Source organism: Pongo abelii, chromosome 22 (genome assembly GCF_028885655.2).
Source record: "Pongo abelii isolate AG06213 chromosome 22, NHGRI_mPonAbe1-v2.0_pri, whole genome shotgun sequence".
Classification (NCBI taxonomy): Eukaryota; Metazoa; Chordata; class Mammalia; order Primates; family Hominidae; genus Pongo; species Pongo abelii.
The window spans coordinates 28,963,777-28,987,107 of NC_072007.2; the positions used below are offsets into that span (position 1 = coordinate 28,963,777).

Consider the following 23,331-nt stretch of genomic DNA (forward strand, 5'->3'; position numbering starts at 1 on the left):
CCCCTGCTTTACATGCCAGTTAAGTTCTAGTATTTCCATTCTATTTAACGTAGGCCAACATAGCATCCAGATTTCAGTTATTCATCAAGTAAACTATTATAGATACTCATTGTTGCTCAAGCTGTAACCAATATTAATAATTAAATCCCATCTAATATTATAATTTTTTTCCTCATAAAATAACACACTTAGAATTCTTCCCCACATGCATTTCCAGGTTTCAGTTGATACGAATTGAGAAAAATCAGGCAGATCTTTTGGCTTTTCTTCTATCCCCTTTCAGGTTGTGATTTATCCTTATTCTTTTGAGAATATGCTGGCTATTTAATTCTGGGTCAGGAAGACATGAGGGATGGTACCTGTGAGTCTTAAAAACAATCAGCATCCCCTTGAAAGGCATCTGCCTCAAACAAGGGATCAATTCAACAAGAAGAGCTAACTATCCTAAATATATATGCACCCAATACAGGAGCACCCAGATTCATAAAGCAAGTGCTTAGAGACGTACAAAGAGACTTAGACTCCCACACAATAATAATGGGAGACTTTAACACCCCACTGTCAACATTAGACAGAACAATGAGACAGAAAGTTAACAAGGATATCCAGGAATTGAATTCAGCTCTGCACCAAGCGGACTTAATAGACATCTACAGAATTCTCCACCCCAAATCAACAGAATATACATTCTTCTCAGCACCACACCATACCTATTCCAAAATTGACCACATAGTTGGAAGTAAAGCACTCCTCAGCAAATGTAAAAGAACACATATTATAACAAACTGTCTCTCAGACCACAGTGCATTCCAACTAGAACTCAGGATTAAGAAACTCACTCAAAACTGCTCAGCTACATGGAAACTGAACAACCTGCTCTGGAATGACTACTGGGTACATAACGAAATGAAGGCAGAAATAAAGATGTTCTTTGAAACCAGCGAGAACAAAGACACAACATACCAGAATCTCTGGGACATATTTAAAGCAGTGTGTAGAGGGAAATTTACAGCACTAAATGCCCACAAGAGAAATCAAGAAAGATCTAAAATTGACACCCTAATATCACAATTAAAAGAACTAGAAAAGCAAGAGCAAACACATTCAAAAGCTAGCAGAAGGCAAGAAACAACTAAGATCAGAGCAGAACTGAAGGAAATAGAGACACAAAGAACCCTTCAAAAAAATCAATGAATCCAGGAGCTGGTTTTTTGAAAAGATCAACAAAATCAATATACCACTAGCAAGACTAATAAAGAAGAAAAGAGAGAAGAATCAAATAGATGCAATAAAAAATGATAAAGGGGATATCACCACCGATCCCACAGAAATACAAACTACCATCAGAGAATACTACAAACACCTCTACACAAATAAACTGGAAGATCTAGAAGAAATGGATAAATTCCTAGACACATACACCCTCCCAAGACTAAACCAGGAAGAAGTTGAATCTCTGAATAAACCAATAACAGGCTCTGAAATTGAGGCATTAATTAATAGCTTACCAACCAAAAAAAGTCCAGGACCAGATGGATTCACAGCCGAATTCTACCAGAGGTACAAGGAGGAACTGGTACCATTCCTTCTGAAACTATTCCAATCAATAGAAAAAGAGGGAATCCTCCCTAAGTCATTTTATGAGGCCAGCATCATCCTGATACCAAAGCCTGGCAGAGACACAACAAAAAAAGAGAATTTTAGACCAATATCCCTGATGAACATCGATGCAAAAATCCTCAATAAAATACTGGCATACAGAATCCAGCAGCACATCAAAAAGCTTATTCACCATGATCAACTGGGCTTCAACCCTGGGATGCAAGGCTGGTTCAACATATGTAAATCAATAAACGTAATCCAGCATATAAACAGAACCAAAGACAAAAACCACATGATTATCTCAATAGATGCAGAAAAGGCCTTTGACAAAATTCAACAGCCCTTCATGCTAAAAACTCTCAATAAATTAGGTATTAATGGGACATATCTCAAAATAATAAGAGCTATTTATGACAAACCTACAGCCAATATCATACTGAATGGGCAAAAACTGGAAGCATTCCCTTTGAAAACTGGCACAAGACAGGGATGCCCTCTCACCACTCCTATTCAACATAGTGTTGGAAGTTCTGGCCAGGACAATCAGGGAGGAGAAAGAAATAAAGGGTATTCAATTAGGAAAAGAGGAAGTCAAATTGTCTCTGTTTGCAGATGGCATGATTGTATATTTAGAAAACCCCATTGTCTCAGCCCAAAATCTCCTTAAGCTGATGAGCAACTTCAGCAAAGTCTCAGGATACAAAATCAGTGTGCAAAAATCACAAGCATTCTTATACACCAATAACAGACAAACAGAGAGCCAAATCATGAGTGAACTCCCATTCACAACTGCTTCAAAGAGAATAAAATACTTAGGAATGCAGCTTACAAGGGATGTGAAGGACCTCTTCAAGGAGAACTACAAAACACTGCTCAAAGAAATAAAAGAGGATACAAACAAATGGAAGAACATTCCATGCTCATGGATAGGAAGAATCAATATCATGAAAATGGCCATACTGCCCAAGGTAATTTATAGATTCAATGCCATCCCCATCAAGCTACCAATGACTTTCTTCACAGAATTGGAAAAAACTACTTTAAAGTTCGTATGGAACCAAAAAAGAGCCCACATTGCCAAGTCAATCCTAAGCCAAAAGAACAAAGCTGGAGGCATCATGCTACCTGACTTCAAACTATACTACAAGGCTACAGTAACCAAAACAGCATGGTACTGGTACCAAAACAGAGATATAGACCAATGGAACAGAACAGAGCCCTCAGAAATAATACCACACATCTACAACTATCTGATCTTTGACAAACCTGACAAAAACAAGCAATGGAGAAAGGATTCCCTATTTAATAAATGGTGCTGGGAAAACTGGCTAGCCATATGTAGAAAGCTGAAACTGGATCCCTTCCTTACATCTTATACAAAAATTAATTCAAGTTGGATTAAAGACTTAAATATTAGACCTAAAACCATAAAACCCCTAGAAGAAAACCTAGGCAATACCATTCAGGACATAGGCATGGGCAAGGACTTCATGTCTAAAACACCAAAAGCAATGGCAACAAAAGCCAAAATTGACAAATGGGATCTAATTAAACTCAAGAGCTTCTGCACAGCAAAAGAAACTACCATCAGAGTGAACAGGCAACCTACAGAATGGGAGAAAATTTTTGCAATCTACTCATCTGACAAAGGGCTAATATCCAGAATCTACAAAGAACTCAAACAAACTTACAAGAAAAAAACAAACAACTCCATCAACAAGTGGGCAAAGGATATGAACAGATATTTCTCAAAAGAAGACATTTATGCAGCCAACAGACACATGAAAAAATGCTCATCATCACTGTCCATCAGAGAAATGCAAATCAAAACCACAATGAGATATCATCTCACACCAGTTAGAATGGCAATCCTTAAAAAGTCAGGAAACAACAGGTGCTGGAGAGGATGTGGAGAAATAGGAACGCTTTTACACTGTTGGTGGGACCATAAACTAGTTCAACCATTGTGGAAGACAGTGTGGCAATTCCTCAGAGATCTAGAACTAGAAATACCATTTGACCCAGCCATCCCATTACTGGGTATATACCCAGAGGAATATAAATCATGGTGCTATAAAGACACAAGCACATGTATGTTTATTGCAGCACTACTCACAGTAGCAAAGACTTTGAACCAACCTAAATGTCCAACAATGATAGACTGGATTAAGAAAATGTGGCACATATACACCATGGAATACTATGCAGCCATGAAAAAGGATGAGTTCATGTCCTTTGTAGGGACATGGATAAAGCTGGAAACCACGATTCTCAGCAAACTATCGCAAGGACAAAAAAAAACAAACACCACATGTTCTCACTCATAGGTGGGAATTGAACAATGAGAACACTTGGACACAGGAAGGGGAACATCACACACTGGGGCCTGTTGTGGGTTGTGGGGAGGAGGGAGGGATAGCATTAGGAGATATACCTAATGTAAATGGTGAGTTAAAGGGGGCAGCACACTAACATGGCACATGTATACATATGTAACAAACCTGCATGTTGTGCACATGTACCCTAGAACTTAAAGTACAATAAAAAAACACATATATATAAAAAAAGAAAGAAAAATATAGATCCATAAGTAGCAACATGGAAAGTTATCCAAGATACATTGTTAGATGAAAAAGCTATTCACCGAAGGATATATAGAAAAAAAGTGATTTTACTTTTATAAAAATAAATACTGCACTATTTTAAAAAAACATTTTAAAGCAAAGGAATGTTAATATTCTTAGTCGGGGAAGTGACTTTCTTCTTAAAAGCAAAGTAAAAGAAGATGGGGGAGTGGAGAGTGTAAGTAATCATCTCTATAAGAATACGTATGAATTCTCTCATTCTATATTCAGGGTTTTTCAAGTTTTCCTAATAAACATTCTCACATTCACGTAAGAACCCCACAGAATTTCCTCATTTCATTTGCATGATACATCTTTACTTGGAAAGTAATTGGTTTTTTTTATATCAATCCCATGGCTACAGAAGATAAAATATTCTTTTAAGTCATCATGGGAGTTCATAGAATCATATGTTTCCCTTATGTAAAAAATACCTCCTTCTATCTTTTCCTCCCGTGGATGCCTTTGTTGTCTCATGCTCTTTCCACATCAATTTTCAAAATTTTTTTATGAATTTCAAAGTGGGATACACATTTAATACAATGTAGGAGAAAATTTTAAAGAAAAGTAATCAGATGAATGATAATATCAGAAAATACAATGAGACGGGGATGGAGGATACCATGTTTTACTTTTTTCATGTATGTTGAATAGTATATATATATATATTTTGAAGGTTAATAACTATCATTGTAACATAATAATACTTGTAAAATGACCCCAAGATTTCCAACCTTTGTTCCACATGACTTATATAATTTCCTCATCTTAAATGTACTCAGAACCTTTGAGTTTGATGCAATAAAACTCTCATGATTATGCCATATTACATGAAAAAGGAGATTTTGCAGATGTACTAAGGTCACTAATTAGTTGATCTTGAATAAATAAAATAGAAGATTATATATGTTGGCCTGACCTATGTGAGTCTTTTGTATATAGGTCTAGAAGTCAGAGTGAAGGAACTTCAGGTTAAAAGCAACAAAGATATTTTCTTTCTGGCCTTGAAGGAACAACTGCCATGTTGTGGAGAGGGCAGAAAACAGCAGGCAATCTCCCAGCGCTGAGAATGGCCTCCTCTTCCCAACAGCAAGCAGGAAGGCTGGAATCTCAGTCCTATGACCAAAAGAAAATATTCTAACAAGCCAAATCAGTCTGGAAGAAGATCTTAAGCTTCAGGTGAGGCACCTTGCTTTCAGACCATTAGCAAAAAATGTACCCACTTTGTGCAAACTACTTTCAAGAAAAGCTGGACTAATTTACATTCCCAACAACAGTGTATAAGCATTTTTTTTTCTCCACAATTTTGCCAGCATGTTTTATCTTTCCAATAATAGCCATTCTGACTGGTCAGTGATGTTGAGTATTTTCTCATATGTCTGTTGGTCATTTGTATATCTTTGTAAAGGGGTCTGTTTAAGTCTTTTGACACTATTTAATGGAGTTGTTTTTCACTTGTCGAGTTGTTTAATTTTCTTATAGATTCTGAATATTAGACCTTTGTCAAATGCATAGTTTGAAAATATTTTCCCCATTATTTGGGTTCTCTGTTTACTCTGTTGATAGTTTATTTTGCTGTGTAGAAGCTCTTTAGTTTAACTAATTCTCATTTGTCAATTTTTGTTTTTCTGCAATTGCTTTTTTTTTTTTTTTTTGAGACAGTCTCGCTCTGTCGCTCAGGCTGGAGTGCAGTGGCACAATCTCGGCTCACTGCAAGCTCCACCTCCCAGGTTCACGCCATTCTCCTGCCTCAGCCTCCCCAGTAGCTGGGACTACAGGCGCCCGCCACCACTCCCGGCTAATTTTTTGTATTTTTAGTAGAGACAGGGTTTCACCATGTTAGCCAGAATGGTCTCAATCTCCTGACCTGGTGATCCACCCACCTCAGCCTCCCAAAGTGCTGGGATTACAGGCGTGAGCCACTGTGCCATGCCTCTACAATTGCTTTTGAGGATTTAGTCACAAGTTATTTGCCAAGGTCAATCACCAGAAATATATTTCCTCAGTTTTCTTCTGGAATTTGTATAGTATGAGGTCTTAAATTTAAATATGTAATCCAGATTGAGTTAATTTTTGGATATGGTGAAAGGTAGGGTTCAGTTTTATTCTGCCTGTGGCTAGACAGTTATCCTAGCACCACTAATTAAATAGGAAGTCTTTTTACCACTGTTTATTTTTATTGGCTTTGTCAAGGATCAGATGGTTTTATGTATGTTACTTTATTTCCAGGTTCTCTAATCTGTTCCATTGGTCTACGTGCCTTTTTTTGTACCAATACCATGCCATTTTGATTTCTGTGGCCTTACAGTATAGTTTGAAGGCAGGTAATATGATGTCTCCAGCTTTGTTTTTTTTTTTTTTTTTTGAGGCGGAGTCTCACTCTGTCACCCAGGCTGGAGTGCAATGGCGCCAGCTTTTTTCTTTTAACTTATGATCGCTTTGGTAATCTGGGCTCTTTTTTAGTTCCACGTGAATTTTAGAATTTTTTTGAATTTTATGAAAGAGGATGTAGGTAGTTTGATAGAAATAGGATTGAATTTGTAGACTGTTTTGGGTAGTATAGCCAGTTTAATAATATTAATTCTTCCAGTCCATGAGTATAAGATGTTTTTCCATTTGTGTTATCTCTTATTTCTTTCAGCAGTGTTTTGTTGTGCTCCTTGCAGAGATCTTTTACATCCTTGGTTAGATGTATTCCTTGATATGTTATTTTATTGTATTGTAACTATTGTAAATAGGATTTAGTTCTTGATATGGCTCTCAGCTTAAATGTTATTAGTGTATGGCAATGTTAATCATTTTTTACATTGATTTTTATATCCTGAAACTTTACTTAAGTCATTTTTTCAAGTCTAAGAGGCTTTTGGTGAAGTCTTAAGGGTTTTCTAGGTATAGAACCATATCATCAGCAAAGGAAGAGTGGAACTTCTTTTCTGCCAGGCTCACACTTATAATCCCAACACTTTGGGAGGCTGAGGCGGACAAATCACCTGGTCAGGAGTTCGAGACTAGCTTGGCCAACATGGTGAAACCCCGTCTCTACTAAAAATACAAAAATTAACTGGGTGTGGTGGCAGGGAGACCTGTAATCCCAGCTACTTGGAAGGCTGAGGCACGAGAATTGCTTGAACCTGGGAGGCGGAGGTTGCAGTGAGTCTAGGTTGTGCCAATGCACACCAGCCTGAGACACAGAGTGAGATCTCCTCTCAAAAAAAAAAAAAAAAAAGAGAGAGAGAGAATGGGACTTCTTTTCCGATTTACGTGTCTTTTATTTCTTTGTGTTGCCTGATTGTTCTGGGTAGGTCTTTCACTCCTATATTGAATAGGAGTGATGAGAGTAGGCATCCTTATCTTTTTCCTGTTTTAAAGGGAATGCTTCCAGCTTTTGCCTGTTCAGTATGATGTTGGCTGTGGGTTTGTTATAGATGGCTCTAATTATTTTGAGGTGTATTCCTTTGATGCATAGTTTGTTGAGGGTTTTTAACATGAAAGGATAATGGACTTTATGAAAACCTTTCTCTACATTTGCAGAAATAATCTTATGGTTTTGTTATAAATTCTGCTTATGCAAAGATCACATTAATTGATTTGCATATATTGAACTAAACTTGCATCCCAGGAATAAGCCCTACTTGATTATGGTGTATTACCTTTTTGATGTGCTGCTGGATTCAGTTTGCTACAATTTTGTTGAGGATTTTCAAATATATGTTCATCAGGGACATTGGCCTGTGGTTTTCATTTTTTCTTGTGTCTTTGCCAGTTGTCGATATCAGGGTAATGCTGGTTTTGTTGAGTAAGTTAAGTAAGGGTTGATCATCCTCAAATTCTTGGAGTACTTTTAGTATAATTAGTACCAGCTCTTCTCGGTGTGTCTGGTCTAATTCAGGTGTGAATCCACTCATACAGGATTTTTTTTTGGTTGGTAGTCTTTCTTGACTGATTCAATTGTGGAATTCTATTGTTCTGTTCAGGACTTCAATTTCTTCTTGATTCAATATTTGGAGATTGGTATTTCTATAAATTTATTCATTTCCTCTATAGTTTCTAGTTTGTGTGCACAGAGGTGTTCATAATAGTCTGAGAATCTTTTGTATTTCTGTGTGATCACTTGTAATATCACGTTTGTCATTTCTGATTGTGCTTATTTGATTCTCTCTTTTGGTTAATCTAGCTAGCAGTTTATCATTGTTGTTTATCCTTTAAAAAATCAACTTTTAATTTGCTCATCCTTTGTAAGAATTTTTGGGTCTCATTTTAGTTCAGCTTTGCTCTCTTATTTATTTCTATTGTCCTGGTAGCTTTGGGGTTATTTTGGTTTTGTTTTTCTAGTTCCTTTAGGTGTGATGTTAGATTGCTAATTTGAGATCTTTCTAAATTTTTGACAAATGCGTTTACAGCTATAAATTATTCTGTTAACATTTTGCTACATCCCAGAGATTTTGGTATATTTCTGTATCTGTTTTCATTTTTTAAAAATTTCTACCTTAATTTTGTTATTTATCCAGAAGTCATTCAGGATTAGTTTGTTAAATTTCCAACTAATTGTGTCATTTTAAGAGATCTTCTTAGAATTCATTTCTACTTTTATTCCACTGTCATTTGAGATTATGGTTGCCATGATTTCAATTTTAAAATTTCATTAAGATTTTATGTCCAAGAATGTGGTCAATCTTATAATATGTACTCTATGCAGATGAGAAGAACGTGTATTCTTGGTTGTGTATATATGTGTACTTATGGTTGATGGGTGGAATAGTCTATGGACGTCTATTAGGTCAAATTGGTCAAGTATTGAATTTAAGTTCAAAATTTATGTTGGTTTTCTCTCTTGGTGATTCCTCTAATGCTGTCAGTGGAGTATTGAAGTCCCTCACTATTATTGTGTAGCTAAGTATTTTCATAGGTCCAGAAGTACTTGTTTTATAAATCCAGGAGCTCTAATATTGGGTACATATATATTTAGGACCCCTAAGACTTCAATCTTACTCCACCCCTTTACTTTGAGCCTATAAATGTTGTTACATATGGGATGGGTCTCTTGATGACAACCAACAGTTTGGTCTTTTATTAAATCCAACTTGCCACTCTGTTCCTTTTAAGTGTGGCAATAGGACTGTCTACCTCCAAAGTTAATATTGGATATGTGCAGCCAGGCACAGTGGCTCACACCTGGAATCCCAGCACTTTGGTATGCTAAGGTGGGTGGATCACCTGAGGTCAGGAGTTGGAGACCAGCCTGGTCATCATGGCAAAACCCCATGTCTCTACTAACAATACAAAAAATTAGCCAGGTGTGGGGGCAGGTACCTGTAATCCCAGCAATTTGGTAGGCTGAGGCAGGAGAATCACTTGAACCTGCGGGATGGAGTTTGCAGTGAGCCGAGGTCACGGCATTGCACTCCAGCCTGGGCAACAAGAGCAAAACTCCATCTCAGAAAAAAAAAAATTGATATGTGAGGTTTTGATCATCTTATGGATTTCTTAGCAGGTTGCTTTTCAGTTTCCATTGTGTAGTTGCTTTATAGAGTTTGTGGATTATGTACTTACATGTGGGAAGATTTTTTTGGTAGTAGGTATTTTTCTTTTGTTTCCACATTTATAACTCCCTTGAAGATGACTTATAAGGTTGGTTTAATGGTAAAAAAAAATCCTTTTGCCATTGTTTGTTGGAAAAGATTTTATTTCTTTTTTACTTATGAAGCTTAGTTTGACAGCTTCATTCTTGGTTGGAATTTCTTATTCTTTTTCCTTTTTTTGTTTTTAAGAATGCTGAAACTAGGCCCCCATCTCTTCTGGTTTCTCCTAAGAAGTCTACTGTTAGCCTGATGGGGTTTCCTTAGTATATGACCTGACCTTATTCTCTAACTTTAAGATTTTTTCTTTAGCACTGACCTTGGAAAGTCTCGGTGACTATATGTCTTGGTGGTGTTTATTTTGTATATTATCTCACTGATGTTCTCTGGATTTATTATATCTGAATCTCTATTTCTCTGGCAAGACTAGAGAAATTTTTTTATTTATCCCTCAAATAAAATGTGTTTTTCATGTTGTTTACTTTTCCTCCTTTCTCAGGAATGCCAGTAATATACAGGGTTTTTTGTTTGTTTGTTTGCATGATCCCATATTTCTCAAACACCTTGTCCCTTTCTTTAATTATTTTTAAAATTTTTATCTAACCAAATTACTTCCAAAGACTTGTCTTCAAGCACTGAAATCATTTCTTCTGCTTAGTCTTGTATATTGATACAACTTTCAATTGAATTTTGAAATATCTTAAGTGAGTTTTTCAATTCCAGAAGCTCTGATTGATTTATTTCCAGATATTTAGCTCTTCCTTAATTTCCTGGATTGTTTTAGAAGTTCCTTTCTGTTGATTTTGAACATTTTCCTGAATCTTATTGAGCTTCCTTGCTTTGAATTCTTTGTCTACCATGTCTGAGTTTCTGTTTTGGTATAGGACCATTGCAGGAGAGCTAGTATGATCCCATGGTGGTGTCACAGTATTCAGATTTTACATGGTGCTGGTTCCTTCCCATCTGGAGATGCTGGCACTTCTAGGTTTTGTAACTGTTTTTATGGAGATGTCATTTTTCTTCTTTTTTCTTTCCCTGTCTTATTATTATTTTTCTACCTCTACCTCTTTCCTAGAGGATATGACTGCACAGAATGTCGGATGGGATCTTTTGGCTTTGCTTCTATATCTCTATGCACTGATGTTGGCTGGTTTTATATTGGGCTGTATGGTTCAAACTACAGGCTACCAGATTGAGCTGATGGGTATGAGCCAACTGTGGCCAATGCAAATGGGTAAACATATAGTCATTGTTTACTGGGAGAAAGTCTCGTTGCTTCAGGCAATGAGCTAATCCATGGAGTGCACAGTGGTCTGAGTTCCCTGCTTATCCCTGTAAGGTGGGGACCCATATGGGCAAGGCCAGACTGGCCATGCCCACTACAGATGGGCCCCATTGGATCACAATCTCTGCACAGGAGGGATGGGCAACTTAGGCTGCTGATTCAGGTGTACAAGTGTTCTGAATGCCTGGAGCTCTATCTGAGTGTTGAGTAGGGAGGACCTCACTGCACCACAATCTATGGAAAGGAGGGTTAAGGTGGAAAGGAGGGTTAAGCCTGGACATGGAGCAGAGAGGTCCCCACTGCATCAGCTTCTTAGAGAAGCATGCTGTGACACACAGGAATGTCACATACAGGCTAGTTCCTCCCTGTGTGAGGGAGTGTTTTGACTGCCTGGAGATCTGCCTGGGCATGGAGCAGGGAGGGCCACACCAGTCCCCAATCTATGTGTAGGAATGGTGGGGTGGCTCAGGCTGCTGATCCTGGAGAGCAAGTGCTCTGAATGCCTGAATATCTGCCTAGGTGCAGAAGAGAGAGGGTCCTGCTGCACCCCAATTTATGCACAAGAAGAGTGGGACAGCTTAAGCTTTTAATTCATGTGAAAGGGCACTCTTAGTGTCTGGACATATGCCTGGGCATGGAGCAGAGAGGGCCCCACTGAACCAGGTTCTTCGAGAGGCAGGCTGAGACAGCCAGGAATGTCACATACAGACTAGTTCCAGGTTGCCCAGTTGGCCTTAGCTACAAATCTCAACACCCAGGAGAAACTATGGCAGCAATGGCTCTCCTGTTCCACATGTGATGAGAGAGAGCACCATTTCAGTGCATACACCTGGAGCACTTTCCACACTTGTCACTTAATTCTGGTTATGGAAGTTACTAGCCAGCTCCATAGCAAGTGCTGTAATCCCTGGACTAATACTAAAACACCTGCACAGACACACTGCTGGGTTGCCAAAGAAAGACTGACTGTGTACAAGCCCAGATCAAAACTGGCATCCTGCTGTCTGTCACATGAAAGTATATTAATACTTTCTTCTTAGTACTGCTTTTGCTGTATCCTGTTGATTTTAGTAAGTTGTGTATCCATTTTCATTTGTTTCAGGAAATTTTGTATGTCCTTCTTAATTTTTTCATTGACCATCATCCTTCTTAATTTTTTCACTAGTCATCCAGGAGCATATTGTTTAGTTTTCATGTTTTTGTGTAGTTTCCAAAGTTCTTATTATTTACTTCTGGTTTTATTTTATTGTAGGTAGAGGAGATACCTGATGTGATTTCATTTTGTTTTTTGTTGTTTTTTTTTTACTTTTTTAAGACTTAATTTTTGGGCTAATATATGGTATCTCCAGGAGAATAATGCATGTGCTGAGGAAAATAATGTAGGCATTGAATGAAATGCTCTGTAAATATCTGTTAGGCCCATTTGCTCCATAATGCAGATTCAGTTCGATGTTTCTTTGTTGTTTTTCTCTCTGGAAGATCTGTCCAATGTTGAAAGCGGGGCATCAAAGTCTCTAGCTAGTAATGTAGCCTTGAATTTGTATGACATGACTGACTATATTAGTCTGCTCTTGCATTACTATAAAAATACCTGATACTGGGTGATTTATAAAGAAAAGATGTTTAATTGGCTCATGATTCCAAAGGCTCTACGGGAAGCATGATGCTGGCATTTGCTCCATCTTTTGGAAAGGCCTCGAAAAACTTTCAATCATGGCAAAAAGTGAAGGGGAAGCAGGCATGTCACACATGGCCAGAGCAGGAGGAAGAGAGACGGGGCATGTGCTACACACTTTTAAACAACCAGATCTTGTGAGAACTCACACACTATACAGTATCAACGTCGGGGGATGGTGCTAAATCATTCATGAAGAATCCACTCCCATGACTCAATCACCTCTCACCAGGCCCAATCTCCAACATTGGTGATTGCATTAGTTCATTCTTACACCGCTATAAAGACATACCTGAGACTGTGTAATTTATAAAGAAAAGAGGTTTAATCAACTCTCTGTTCTGTGGGTTGTACAGTCTTCTGCTTCTGGGGAGGCCTTAGGACATTTATAATCATGGCGGAAGGCAAAGAGGAAGCAGACACATCTTCACATGGCTAGCAAGAGAGAGAGAAAGAGTGAAGGGGAGGTGCTAGATGCTTTCAAACAAGCAGATCTCCAGATAATTCTAACATGAGACAGCGCTAGGGGTGATAAGTTACTGCAGAACTGAGTTCTTCCCTTCAAGATGGCAAATTTCCTTCTGGGCCTAGGCTATGTCTAAAAATGTCATTTGGAAGGTAGGGACTAGAATGAGGACCTCCGGACTCTGCATGGTGCCCTGTCCTTCTGTGGCTGAGCTGGTGTTTGAGTTTCAAGACAAAGTCCTCTTTACTCTCTCTTCTCTCCTCAAGCAACAGGAAGGAGAATGTCCCAGAACTGTGAGCTCTGCTGCCTGGGGGTGGGGGAGGGGTGACACAAGCACTCCCTAAGCTGCCCTTGCTTGTATCTCAGTAGGTCACAGGCACTCCAAGTCTACTGGCTCCAAGCCACCACACCACCAGAACTTTTCCAGTAATTGCACTCCTTGTGTCCTAGATTGCCTTTCGTATTTGTTTATTTATTTATTTGAGACGAAGTTTCGCTCTGTCGCCAGGCTGGCATGCAGTGGTCCGATCTCCGCTCACTGCAACCTCCGCCTCCCCGGTTCAAGTGATTCTCCTGCCTCAGCCTCCTGGGTAGCTGGGACTACAGGCGCCCACCACCATGTCTGGCTAATTTTTGTATTTTTAGTAGAGACGGGGTTTCACCATGTCGGCCAGGATGTTCTAGATCTCTGGACCTCGTGACCCGCCCGCCTTGGCCTCCCAAAGTGCTGGGATTACAGGCGTGAGCCACCACACCCGGACGCCTTTTATATTTATTTAGGATCCAGTGTGCTTTAGCACATGGTGTTGGGGCTTGCCACAACTGAGGTTTCAACCACTTAGATGGACAATTTGCCTCTGGCTAGTACTGGTTTAAATGCTGCCTCTGTGGGCTCTGACTGAATTCTGCCCAGTGTTGCTTTCCAGTATGTCAGGCAGCTGTGAGTTTCAATGCAAAGTCCCACAATCACGGCACTCTTTCTCCCCTAGCTCACAGATTCTCTGCCTGTGTCGTACGGCTAACGCCAGCGGATGAACGAGGGTTGCTGTTCGCAATTCAAGACTGTCTTTCCTACCCTCTTCAGTGCCTCTTGATGTTAAAACCAGGTACTCTTATCGCTCATTTGATTTTTGGTTCTTATGAAGGTGGCTTTCTGTGTGAATAGTTGTTTAGTTTCGTGTTCCTGTGGGGAGGGGGAATGGTCTTTAAAGGGAGTCTACTTAGCCATCTTGCTCTGCCTCCTCTCTAGAATCTCTCTCTTAATCAAATGCAGTAACTTCCTACATTCCTCTGCTGTATCATCTTATCTCCCATGAATCTGTTTATACCGTAGCAGAGAAAGTGATCTACCTTTTAAAAAACCTGACCATGTTGCTGTCACCAAAACATTCTATTGTTTTTTAGCTCCTCCTTATGTAGAAATTCTCAAACTTCTTAACAATTTTCTTTCATAACTTTGTACTTACTGATCTATGTCAACTTTTCTTTTAAATCCTAGCTTTGCACTTTATATTTAACCACGTAGAACTCTTGTGAGACTGAGCCCTTAGCCTATGAAATCTGTCGCTATCTCTGGATAGATACTTGTATTGCTTCACCAATACTGTGATGTTTCTTGTCATAATTATTTACTCAGTGTTCTTTTCTTCCTGAAATGTCCTAGAGTTTTCTTTGATCAACTTCTCTTTATCTTTTCTGTATCATATCTAGTACCACTTCACAATCCACATTTCAGGTTCTCTCTCTAATAACATCCCAAGAATTTCTCTAACACTGAGCTTTGTTTCATAATAGTTATCTATGTGACTATAATTCTTGAAGAAAGAGACTGCCTCATCTCTGATTCTACATTGCTTTATGTAGTTTGTGTTAATGGTATAAAGATAACAAATATTTATTAACTAAATGAGTACACTGTAAGCTGTATTTTGAAAAAAAATCATTTTTTTCAAAATAGAGTTAAATTACTGAGAAACAAAGTTGCTGATAATCTTTATGATCCTTATTTTCTTTTAATTATTTTGTCAAGTTTTGTCTCTTAATGCAGAGCTAATGAATACATGGAAATTCAACTCAAATCAAATTCAGATTTGAGAAAATCAACAGTATGTTCTATTGCCAATTTTGCCCAAATAGTATATTATTCAGTTTCTCATAAATTGGCACCAAACTTACTTGTTACTTCACTTCCAAAAAATAATCTTAAACATCATATCAGGTAACTGTGGTTTGCTTATCCTTCATATTCATTAATTGGTCATGATTTCTTTTACCTCCTAAGAGATTAAACAGCTAAATCTTCTCTGCAATATTGTATATTTCTATAGTTCATTTCCAAATAATCAAATATCATCCTATTTCTTCAGTATCTATCAAAATGTCATCCCTGCTTTTAGATTTACTAACTCAAATTCATCATCCACATGATTTTTATTCTTATCTCTTTAAAGGAAATTTAATGCTGTATGATGTTTCCTTTATTGAGTTTGGTGTCCGGAGATCTATAGGACTCTGGTGAGAGAGTGTTGGAAGTGAAGATCGAAGGTTGACTTTTTCAGAAGGGCCTCAATGAGTCTGGATTCAAAACAAGAAGTGAGCTACTTCTTCATTGATAGGATGGTTGGAAGTAAAACAATATCTGAGAGCAGAAAGCCCTCTTCTATTTCTCTAGCTCAGTAGCGGTGAGAGCCTTTCATCTGTAGCCTCCCAGCGAAGGAGTCCCATGTACCTCTAAGATCCTGAGGGTTCTGGCTATGAAACATATGTAAACATTAAAATCGAAGTCTAGATTCACTGACATAATGAAATTGCAGCTTTTCTGATAGGCCTCAGGAAGAAGAGAGAGAAAAATAAGATGGAAAATTTGAAACACATGGCAAGGGAAAAAAGCTGCTGAAAGAGACAGATGGACACTTGATTTGTTTTAAGCATTTAGGAAGATGCATTCAGAAATTAGATTAAATGAGAGAAAATTCAGACCAACGTTAATGACTTAACAGGTTTAGGAAAATTTGGAGGAAAAGAATAGGAGCTTCAAAGGGAGCAAAGGGGACAGATGGAGGATCAGAAATAACAAAACAATTGATTGAAGAAAATTTGAACTAAATGAAGAACTGTGTTTTCATATTGAGAATACTCACTGGGTCAGTCCTAGGCTGCACTAATGAGAAAGAATTTCTAACTGGGCAAAGCCTGATAAAATTAATGATAATGATAAAGAAAAAAATTTTAACTGTATATGTAAGGATAAGTCATCAGTAAATAAATATATTTGCATTACCAGTAGTTATAAAATATCAGTTACTCAAGATATTATTTGCATCTCAGATGCAGAAAGGTATTTGAAGATATGCAATAATTCAAAAGTGTATTATATAAGTATCCCATCTATGTAATATCTATTATCTATCTATCTATCTATCTATCTATCTCTGCCCCCAGTTCCTGGCACAGATGGCACAGAACTTCAAAAACTCTTGTAGTTTCCTCAGTGTTATGTGTTTTAATGTTTGGTTTTAATATTTGTTCTCTGTACCAGTTCCTGACACAGAGCTCCTAAATCCCTTGGAATTTCCTGGGTGATAAGGGCATCTTTTGCTCAAATGAGATGACCCTTGGTGGGCTCCTGAATGGAGACCAGTCAACAAAAGACCAACCCATAATAATAAGCTCAGAGCTTTCAGCCACACTTCCCATTGTTTAGAGCGGGGAGATGGACCAGAAATGGAGTTAACAATCAGTCCTGCCTTCATGACAAAGCCTCTACAGAAATCCCTGAACTATGGGGGTTAGGAGAGCTTTGGGGTGAACGACCACATTCATGTGCCAGAAAAGTGGCATGCTCCAACTCCATAGAAACAGAAGCTCCTCCACTTGGAACCCTTTCAGACTTCACCCTATGTATTCCTTCATCTGGCTGTTCATCCATATCTTTTTTTATCTCCTTTATTAATAAACCAGTAAACATAAAGAAGTGTTTTCCTGAGTTCTGGGAGATGCTCTAGCAAATTATCCCCCAAAGGGGATTATGGGAACCCTGATTTATAGCCAATTAGGTAGAAGCACAAGTCACAACCTATGACTTGTGATTAACATCTGTAGTAGGGGCACTCTTGTGGGACTGAGCCCTTAGCCTATGAGATCTGTCGATATCTCTGGATTGATAGTGTCAGAATGGAATTTAATTAAAGGACATCCAGCTGGTGCTGGAGAATTACTAGGTCAGAGTTGGGGAACAACTCACCACATCTTGGTGACTAGAGGTGAATGAAATATTTTGTGTTGATTGCGTAAGAGTAGAGAAAATACTTTGGTTTTTCCTATCTCTATTATTACCTAAGTAAATAAAAAGGAATAGCACAAACCAAAACTGAAACCTCAAAATGTGGCAATGAAGAGAAGATGGAAGAATAGTATAAATATTGATATAAATAAATCGATAGATAGATAGATGTAGACAAATAAATTTTGTGTCTGTATTATATACATATTGTAGAATAAATTATTAGTGGTTAAGTGCATACTTTCTGGTCTGATTTGAGTATTATATAAGATTCACAGAAAGCACACATTGTTAGGATAATGCTAATAAAAACTACACTATTTCAGCCAAGATTCAAGGTAGGCAAAATTCAAGAAAATTTTGTATATTGATACCTGAATAACTTAAAGAAGGTAGATTGTTTGTAACTCAAAGGATAAATGCTTGAGGGAATCAATACTCCATTCTCCATGTGTTTATTTCACATTGCATCCCTGTATCAAAACATGTCATCTATCCCATAAATATCTACACCTACTATGTACCCACATTTTAAAAAGTGTATTAAACTTTTAGATGAAACAGCTGAATTTATAGTTTGATATGCTCCATTTATGGCAATTTTAGCATCCTCTTCAGTAAATGAATGTATTTCAGTTAAAGAAAGAATTTATTCTACATTAAAGCAGATAGGAAGTAGAGATTCAAGTAAGTTATTTCAGATACTGAGTAAATAAAAAACAGATACATACTATAAAATATGTGAACCTAGGAAAGTCAGATGAACAAAAACTTGAGAGTTATAGGAATACAATAGCTTATTTTAATAAATTATAACACACAATGATAAGATCACCCACTTTATAGTTACAAAGTCAGAAACTAGTACACCTGTATAGAAATAGAATATAGAAATGTTGATCTTAATAGGTGGCTTAAAAAATACATCAGCATAGGAATTATTATTCCTATTCTATTAGCACAAGAATTAGTATTTGAGTTATCAAAAATATGTTGGAGGCACTTATTGGCATTGTTGAATCCAATATGATTCCGCTCTGGAATACTGGGTGGAAAATTCATACATTTTTGAAAAAGATATATAATTAAAGATTTGTAGCATAAAATGTCATTAAAATTTTTAAGCTAAAAAATACAGGAAGGAAAAAATAAGGAAGGTAAAAAAAAGGAAGGAAAGAAAAAGAATAAGAAAGCAAGGACGCAACTGACCGATCAACAGAAAAAAGACTCTCTTGTTGGATTAAAGTCTAACACCCTATAATGTAATATTTGAAAAACAAGTTTTTTTTCAATTAAAAAGAAAGAAATCAATAACAAGCACCTTCAAAACGATGACATAGGGAGTAGGAAAAAATAATAAAAAGCAACATTGAAGATTATAAATCAACAAAAAGGGTAAAGAGAAACATCATATATTAATAAAATGTAGCAGTCATAAAAATTTTGTGATCATAATTATATTTGTGTGAAATATGATAACAGATAAATACATTGAAAAAAGTAGAAATAGAGAAAGATTTCAATATGACTTAACACTTAGATCTTACAAGAAAAACAATGGCAAATATTTATTGAGTAAAGCAATCAATACACATGATTTAAGAAATAATAGTTTCATAGAACAATAAATCTATATGCACCAGTTGTAAGCATATTTATGTTTTCATATGTCCATATAACATTTGTATTCTTCAGCTGTCATTCCTCCACTCAAAGCAACATTTTTAAAATAGATTGAAGATGGATTACTAGTTTATAAGATTACATTAGACAAAAAGTGTTTTATGTTTAAATTAGCTTCAAGAGTATTTGTACACATTTTATATCCTCTCCTGGAATTGCCCTATATGTATGTGTGTGTGTAAATACATAAAATATGATTTTATACATTCAATATATATATTTAATGTATATTTTGTGCATATATATTGAATGTGTATATATATAGTGTGTGTATATATATATAAATTACTTTCTTTTCTATTTTCATAATGGTTAAGACATCTAATTTCTTATCTCAGGCTATTTAGTCTCTCTCCGTATACTCATCCTCTTTCCCAGAATTTTTTAGCTCTTCTAACTACTACTCATGAGTTTTGAGATTTAAAAGCTAGTGAGTATGGATCAATGAAAATCTGTCATCTATTCCAGAAAATCAATTATAAATCATGCCAATAAAAACAGATTAACAATGCAAATTTTCTCTACTGTACAGAAAACGTTCCTGTAACTTTACATTTAAATGCATATATAGTAAATTTTAGCATACTTCTAAGAAAATACACCATTACAACCAACTGAGGTATCCAGCACCATATTCAACAGATATTTTTCTTTTCTTTTTTTTTTCTTTGAAACAGAGCCTCCCTCTGGTGCCCAGGCTGTAGTGCAATAGCATGATCTTGGCTCACTACAACCTCCAACTCCTGGGTTCAAGCAATTCTCATGTCTCAGCCTCCCAAGTAGCTGAGATTACAGGCATGCACCACCATGCCAGGCTAATTTTTTTAAAAATATTTTTAGTAGAGATGGGGTTTCACCATGTAGGTCAGGCTGGTCTGGAAATCCTGACTTCAAATGGTCCGCCCACCTTGGCCTCTCAAAATGCTAGGATTACAGGTGTGAGCCACCACACTTGACCTATTTTTCTTGAATTTCAGTTCCACAAATGATGGCATTACTCCTCAGGTACTGATTTATCTTGTGGTTATTCTGAACTGCATAATTCATGGTATTTTCTAGTTTATGTCAGAGACTAAAGAATATAGAGATAAGCTAGTGGATAGTAATATAGTTGAAGCTCTCATACTGCTTTTTCTTTATCTTCTTCTTCTTCTGAAGTGCCAGTGTCCTCAATTTATCCAAACCTGCCTGCAAAGTCTATATCCATTTGAAATTTTTTTCTTTCTGGAATTAGCTGGTATGAAAATAAAAACATAAATATTCAAATTAACCAATGTTTTATAAAGGAAAGTCCCGTGAGAGGTACAGATTAATGAGCAGAAGGCATTTCATTTATCGTCATTGATGAGGTCAATCACATTCTCCTATGTCCAAATCTACTCTTTCTTCTTTCTTATAAAATGATTCTAAGAAAATTTATTTATTTATTTTACTTTACCTGTCTTTATTAAAACCTCCATAATAGTGAATGTCACATTGTCTTCTTCTCCTCCAGTTATTGCATTACTTATTACTTAGTAAAAAAAAAAAAAAAAAAAAAAAAAAATTGAATCACCTAGCTTCTTTTTGTTTTTTTTGAGACAGTCTCACCCTGTCACCCAGGCTGGAGTGTAGTGGTGTGATCTCAGCTCGCTGCAACCTCCACCTCCCAGGTTCAAGCGACTCTCCTGCCTCAGCTTCCCAAGTAGCTGGGACTACAGGCATCCACCATAACAGCTGGCTAATTTTTGTATTTTTAGTAAAGATGGGGTTTCACCATGTTGCCAGGCTGGTCTCGAACTCCTGACCTCAGATGGTCCACCTGCCTTGGCCTCCCAAAGTGCTGGGATTACAGGCGTGAGCCACTGCGTCCAGCCCTAACTTCTTTCATCTCAGGGCTGTAAGGAATGAAAATATCTGCTCATAGGTTGGAGGTTGCGTTTTGGTTAGCTATACCTCTCAGGGGACCCACAGAATCACCACCTGCTTTAGTGAATACTTGATATTTATCCCCCACAATGACCATCCTGACCTTTAGACTATGATACTGACCAACTCAATGATTCATGCCTTGCCCCCAAAATGTGAAGATCTACAATTTAAATAGTGATCTCTAGATTTTCTATTTAGGGCTTCTACCCACAATATTCTACCTCTAATAGGAAACTATTCACATCCTGAATACTGCCATTTGATGACACAAGAAATGGCTTGGTAAAAAAATCACACAGAGATGCAGAGACTTTTGAAAGGAAATCTTAGAATTCCCCTAAAATTTCCAACTCATGAAACAACAGATTTGTAATTATTTTTACCATTGCTTCTACCATAAAATGGAAACTCTTTTGGGTATAAAGAACCAGCCCAAAATGCAGACTTTTGAAATATGTTAAAATTTCCCAATCAACCAGAAGATTTTAGAATAGTGAATAATGCTATATTTTCAGTGCTTACTGAAACTGTACTTAAATTTGCATAAAATACATCTGAGTCAAACATTCACACATACTATTTTTTATTCATTGACTATATATGAAATCCAATATCACTAGTATAACCATCTCAAAAACGATACGTGTGGCATCTAAGTTTATCAAATACGACAAAATTTAGTCTCTTCTCTTTCTGGAATGAAAAAAATTCATCTTATCATTTACCAGACTCAGCTTCTGAAGTGTTCATATATAAGGTCCCATTTTCTATAATATCTTGATTTTTCTAAATAATACAAATTTCTATATAACAGTTACTGCCAATAGGCTGTTTCCTAAAATGTTATTTCTCTACATATTTGGGAGAAATGTCAAATATTAATAACACAATATATAATTAATTGTATTTATAAAGCAATAAATTCCTTTTGATGTTCCAATTCTTCACAATTTTAGCTTTCAAATCTTTCATCCTGACCCTAAGACAATCATTAGGTAACTAATGTCAAGCTGAGTTTCATTCAGGTCTGTTTTCCGTACTCAATGAAGAAATAAATGATGTTACAATAAGCTCAAATTCATTTATTCCTTCTATAATAATAACCTAGTGTGTATTCTACACTTTGTAAAACAAAATTATATAAAAATGAATGAATAGATAAATAGGTAAATACTATGAGCTCTGCCAGTGACAATTTTAAACAAGTTTAGAGGTAGTACATTTACATCACTAAAACATATTTTAAGAACTTAATCCAACATCTATTTAGACATCGAAAGTGAATATTTTATTAAGACTTTTTTCTCCTAAAAACAAAAGAGAGATTTCTTAGGATAGCCATCACAGGTCATACATCTTAATTAGAAGTTCCTGGATGGGCTGTGACTGTGTGTATATGTTTGTGCACTAAGGCAGGTCATGAAGCCATGTGTGTATGCCAGTATCCCCTTCTCTAGGGAGAGAGTTCTAGTTTATTTGGGACAGGGCCTTTTTATCACCTAATACCTTAGCACAACTATTTTCAGCACCCTCTTCACTTTCGTAAGAGTTGTGAGTTGGAAGATAAATTATAGAATCATCCTTCAAGGAGGGAACAAAATAAAGGTTAAGAGCATTGATGAAGTGAGCAGGGTAGACTTTCTAGAGAAATCAGTGGTGCAACAACTGTCATATAATAAAGCCAAGGAGCCATCAGACAAAATACCATTATATTCCACACTATTAAGAATGACAAAATGCTGTCAATTAATTTCTGATACATTATCCCTTTTAATAAAGCAACCTAGTTTCAGAGACATTCAGTAGTGAAAAGAATGTCGGTCTTATAGTCAAATATAATGTAAAAATTTAGCTTAGAATGAATTACAATTTAAGTAATTAGAGTGAATATATTCTTGAAATGATTGAAAATGTATATCTTAAGAGAAGTATATGTCAAATTAACTCTTCAATAAGTATTCGTGTCCTCCTTTTACAGCTGGAATATGAGATTACATATAAAAGTGGCCGCAAATGTACAATTTGTAAATTTATAAATAAAACCTATTTGTTATGTTTAAATCTCAATGCATTGAGACATTACACAAATATTTGCGTTTTATGTTTTTTGTTCTACCTCTGAATCACTGTCTGTTTTCTGGACTGTATCAATTTAAAGTTAACAGTGGGATATCTTTGGATAATTAAAGGGGAATATCTCTGTCAAGCTAGCCCATACGTCTCACAG

At 36.7% G+C, this 23,331-nt stretch overlaps 1 long non-coding RNA gene across 1 annotated transcript in view; it reads left to right on the forward strand.

Annotated features, from left to right (window-relative positions):
• The window catches only part of LOC129052422 (uncharacterized), a 55,646-nt gene extending 41,307 nt beyond the window's left edge, over positions 1 to 14,339 (forward strand). Inside the window, exons 5-6 of the long non-coding RNA XR_008517448.2 lie at positions 5,237 to 5,405; positions 14,218 to 14,339. This is a non-coding gene — a long non-coding RNA (uncharacterized LOC129052422). The remainder of the gene's footprint in view (positions 1 to 5,236; positions 5,406 to 14,217) is intronic.
• Positions 14,340 to 23,331: the final 8,992 nt, after the last annotated feature.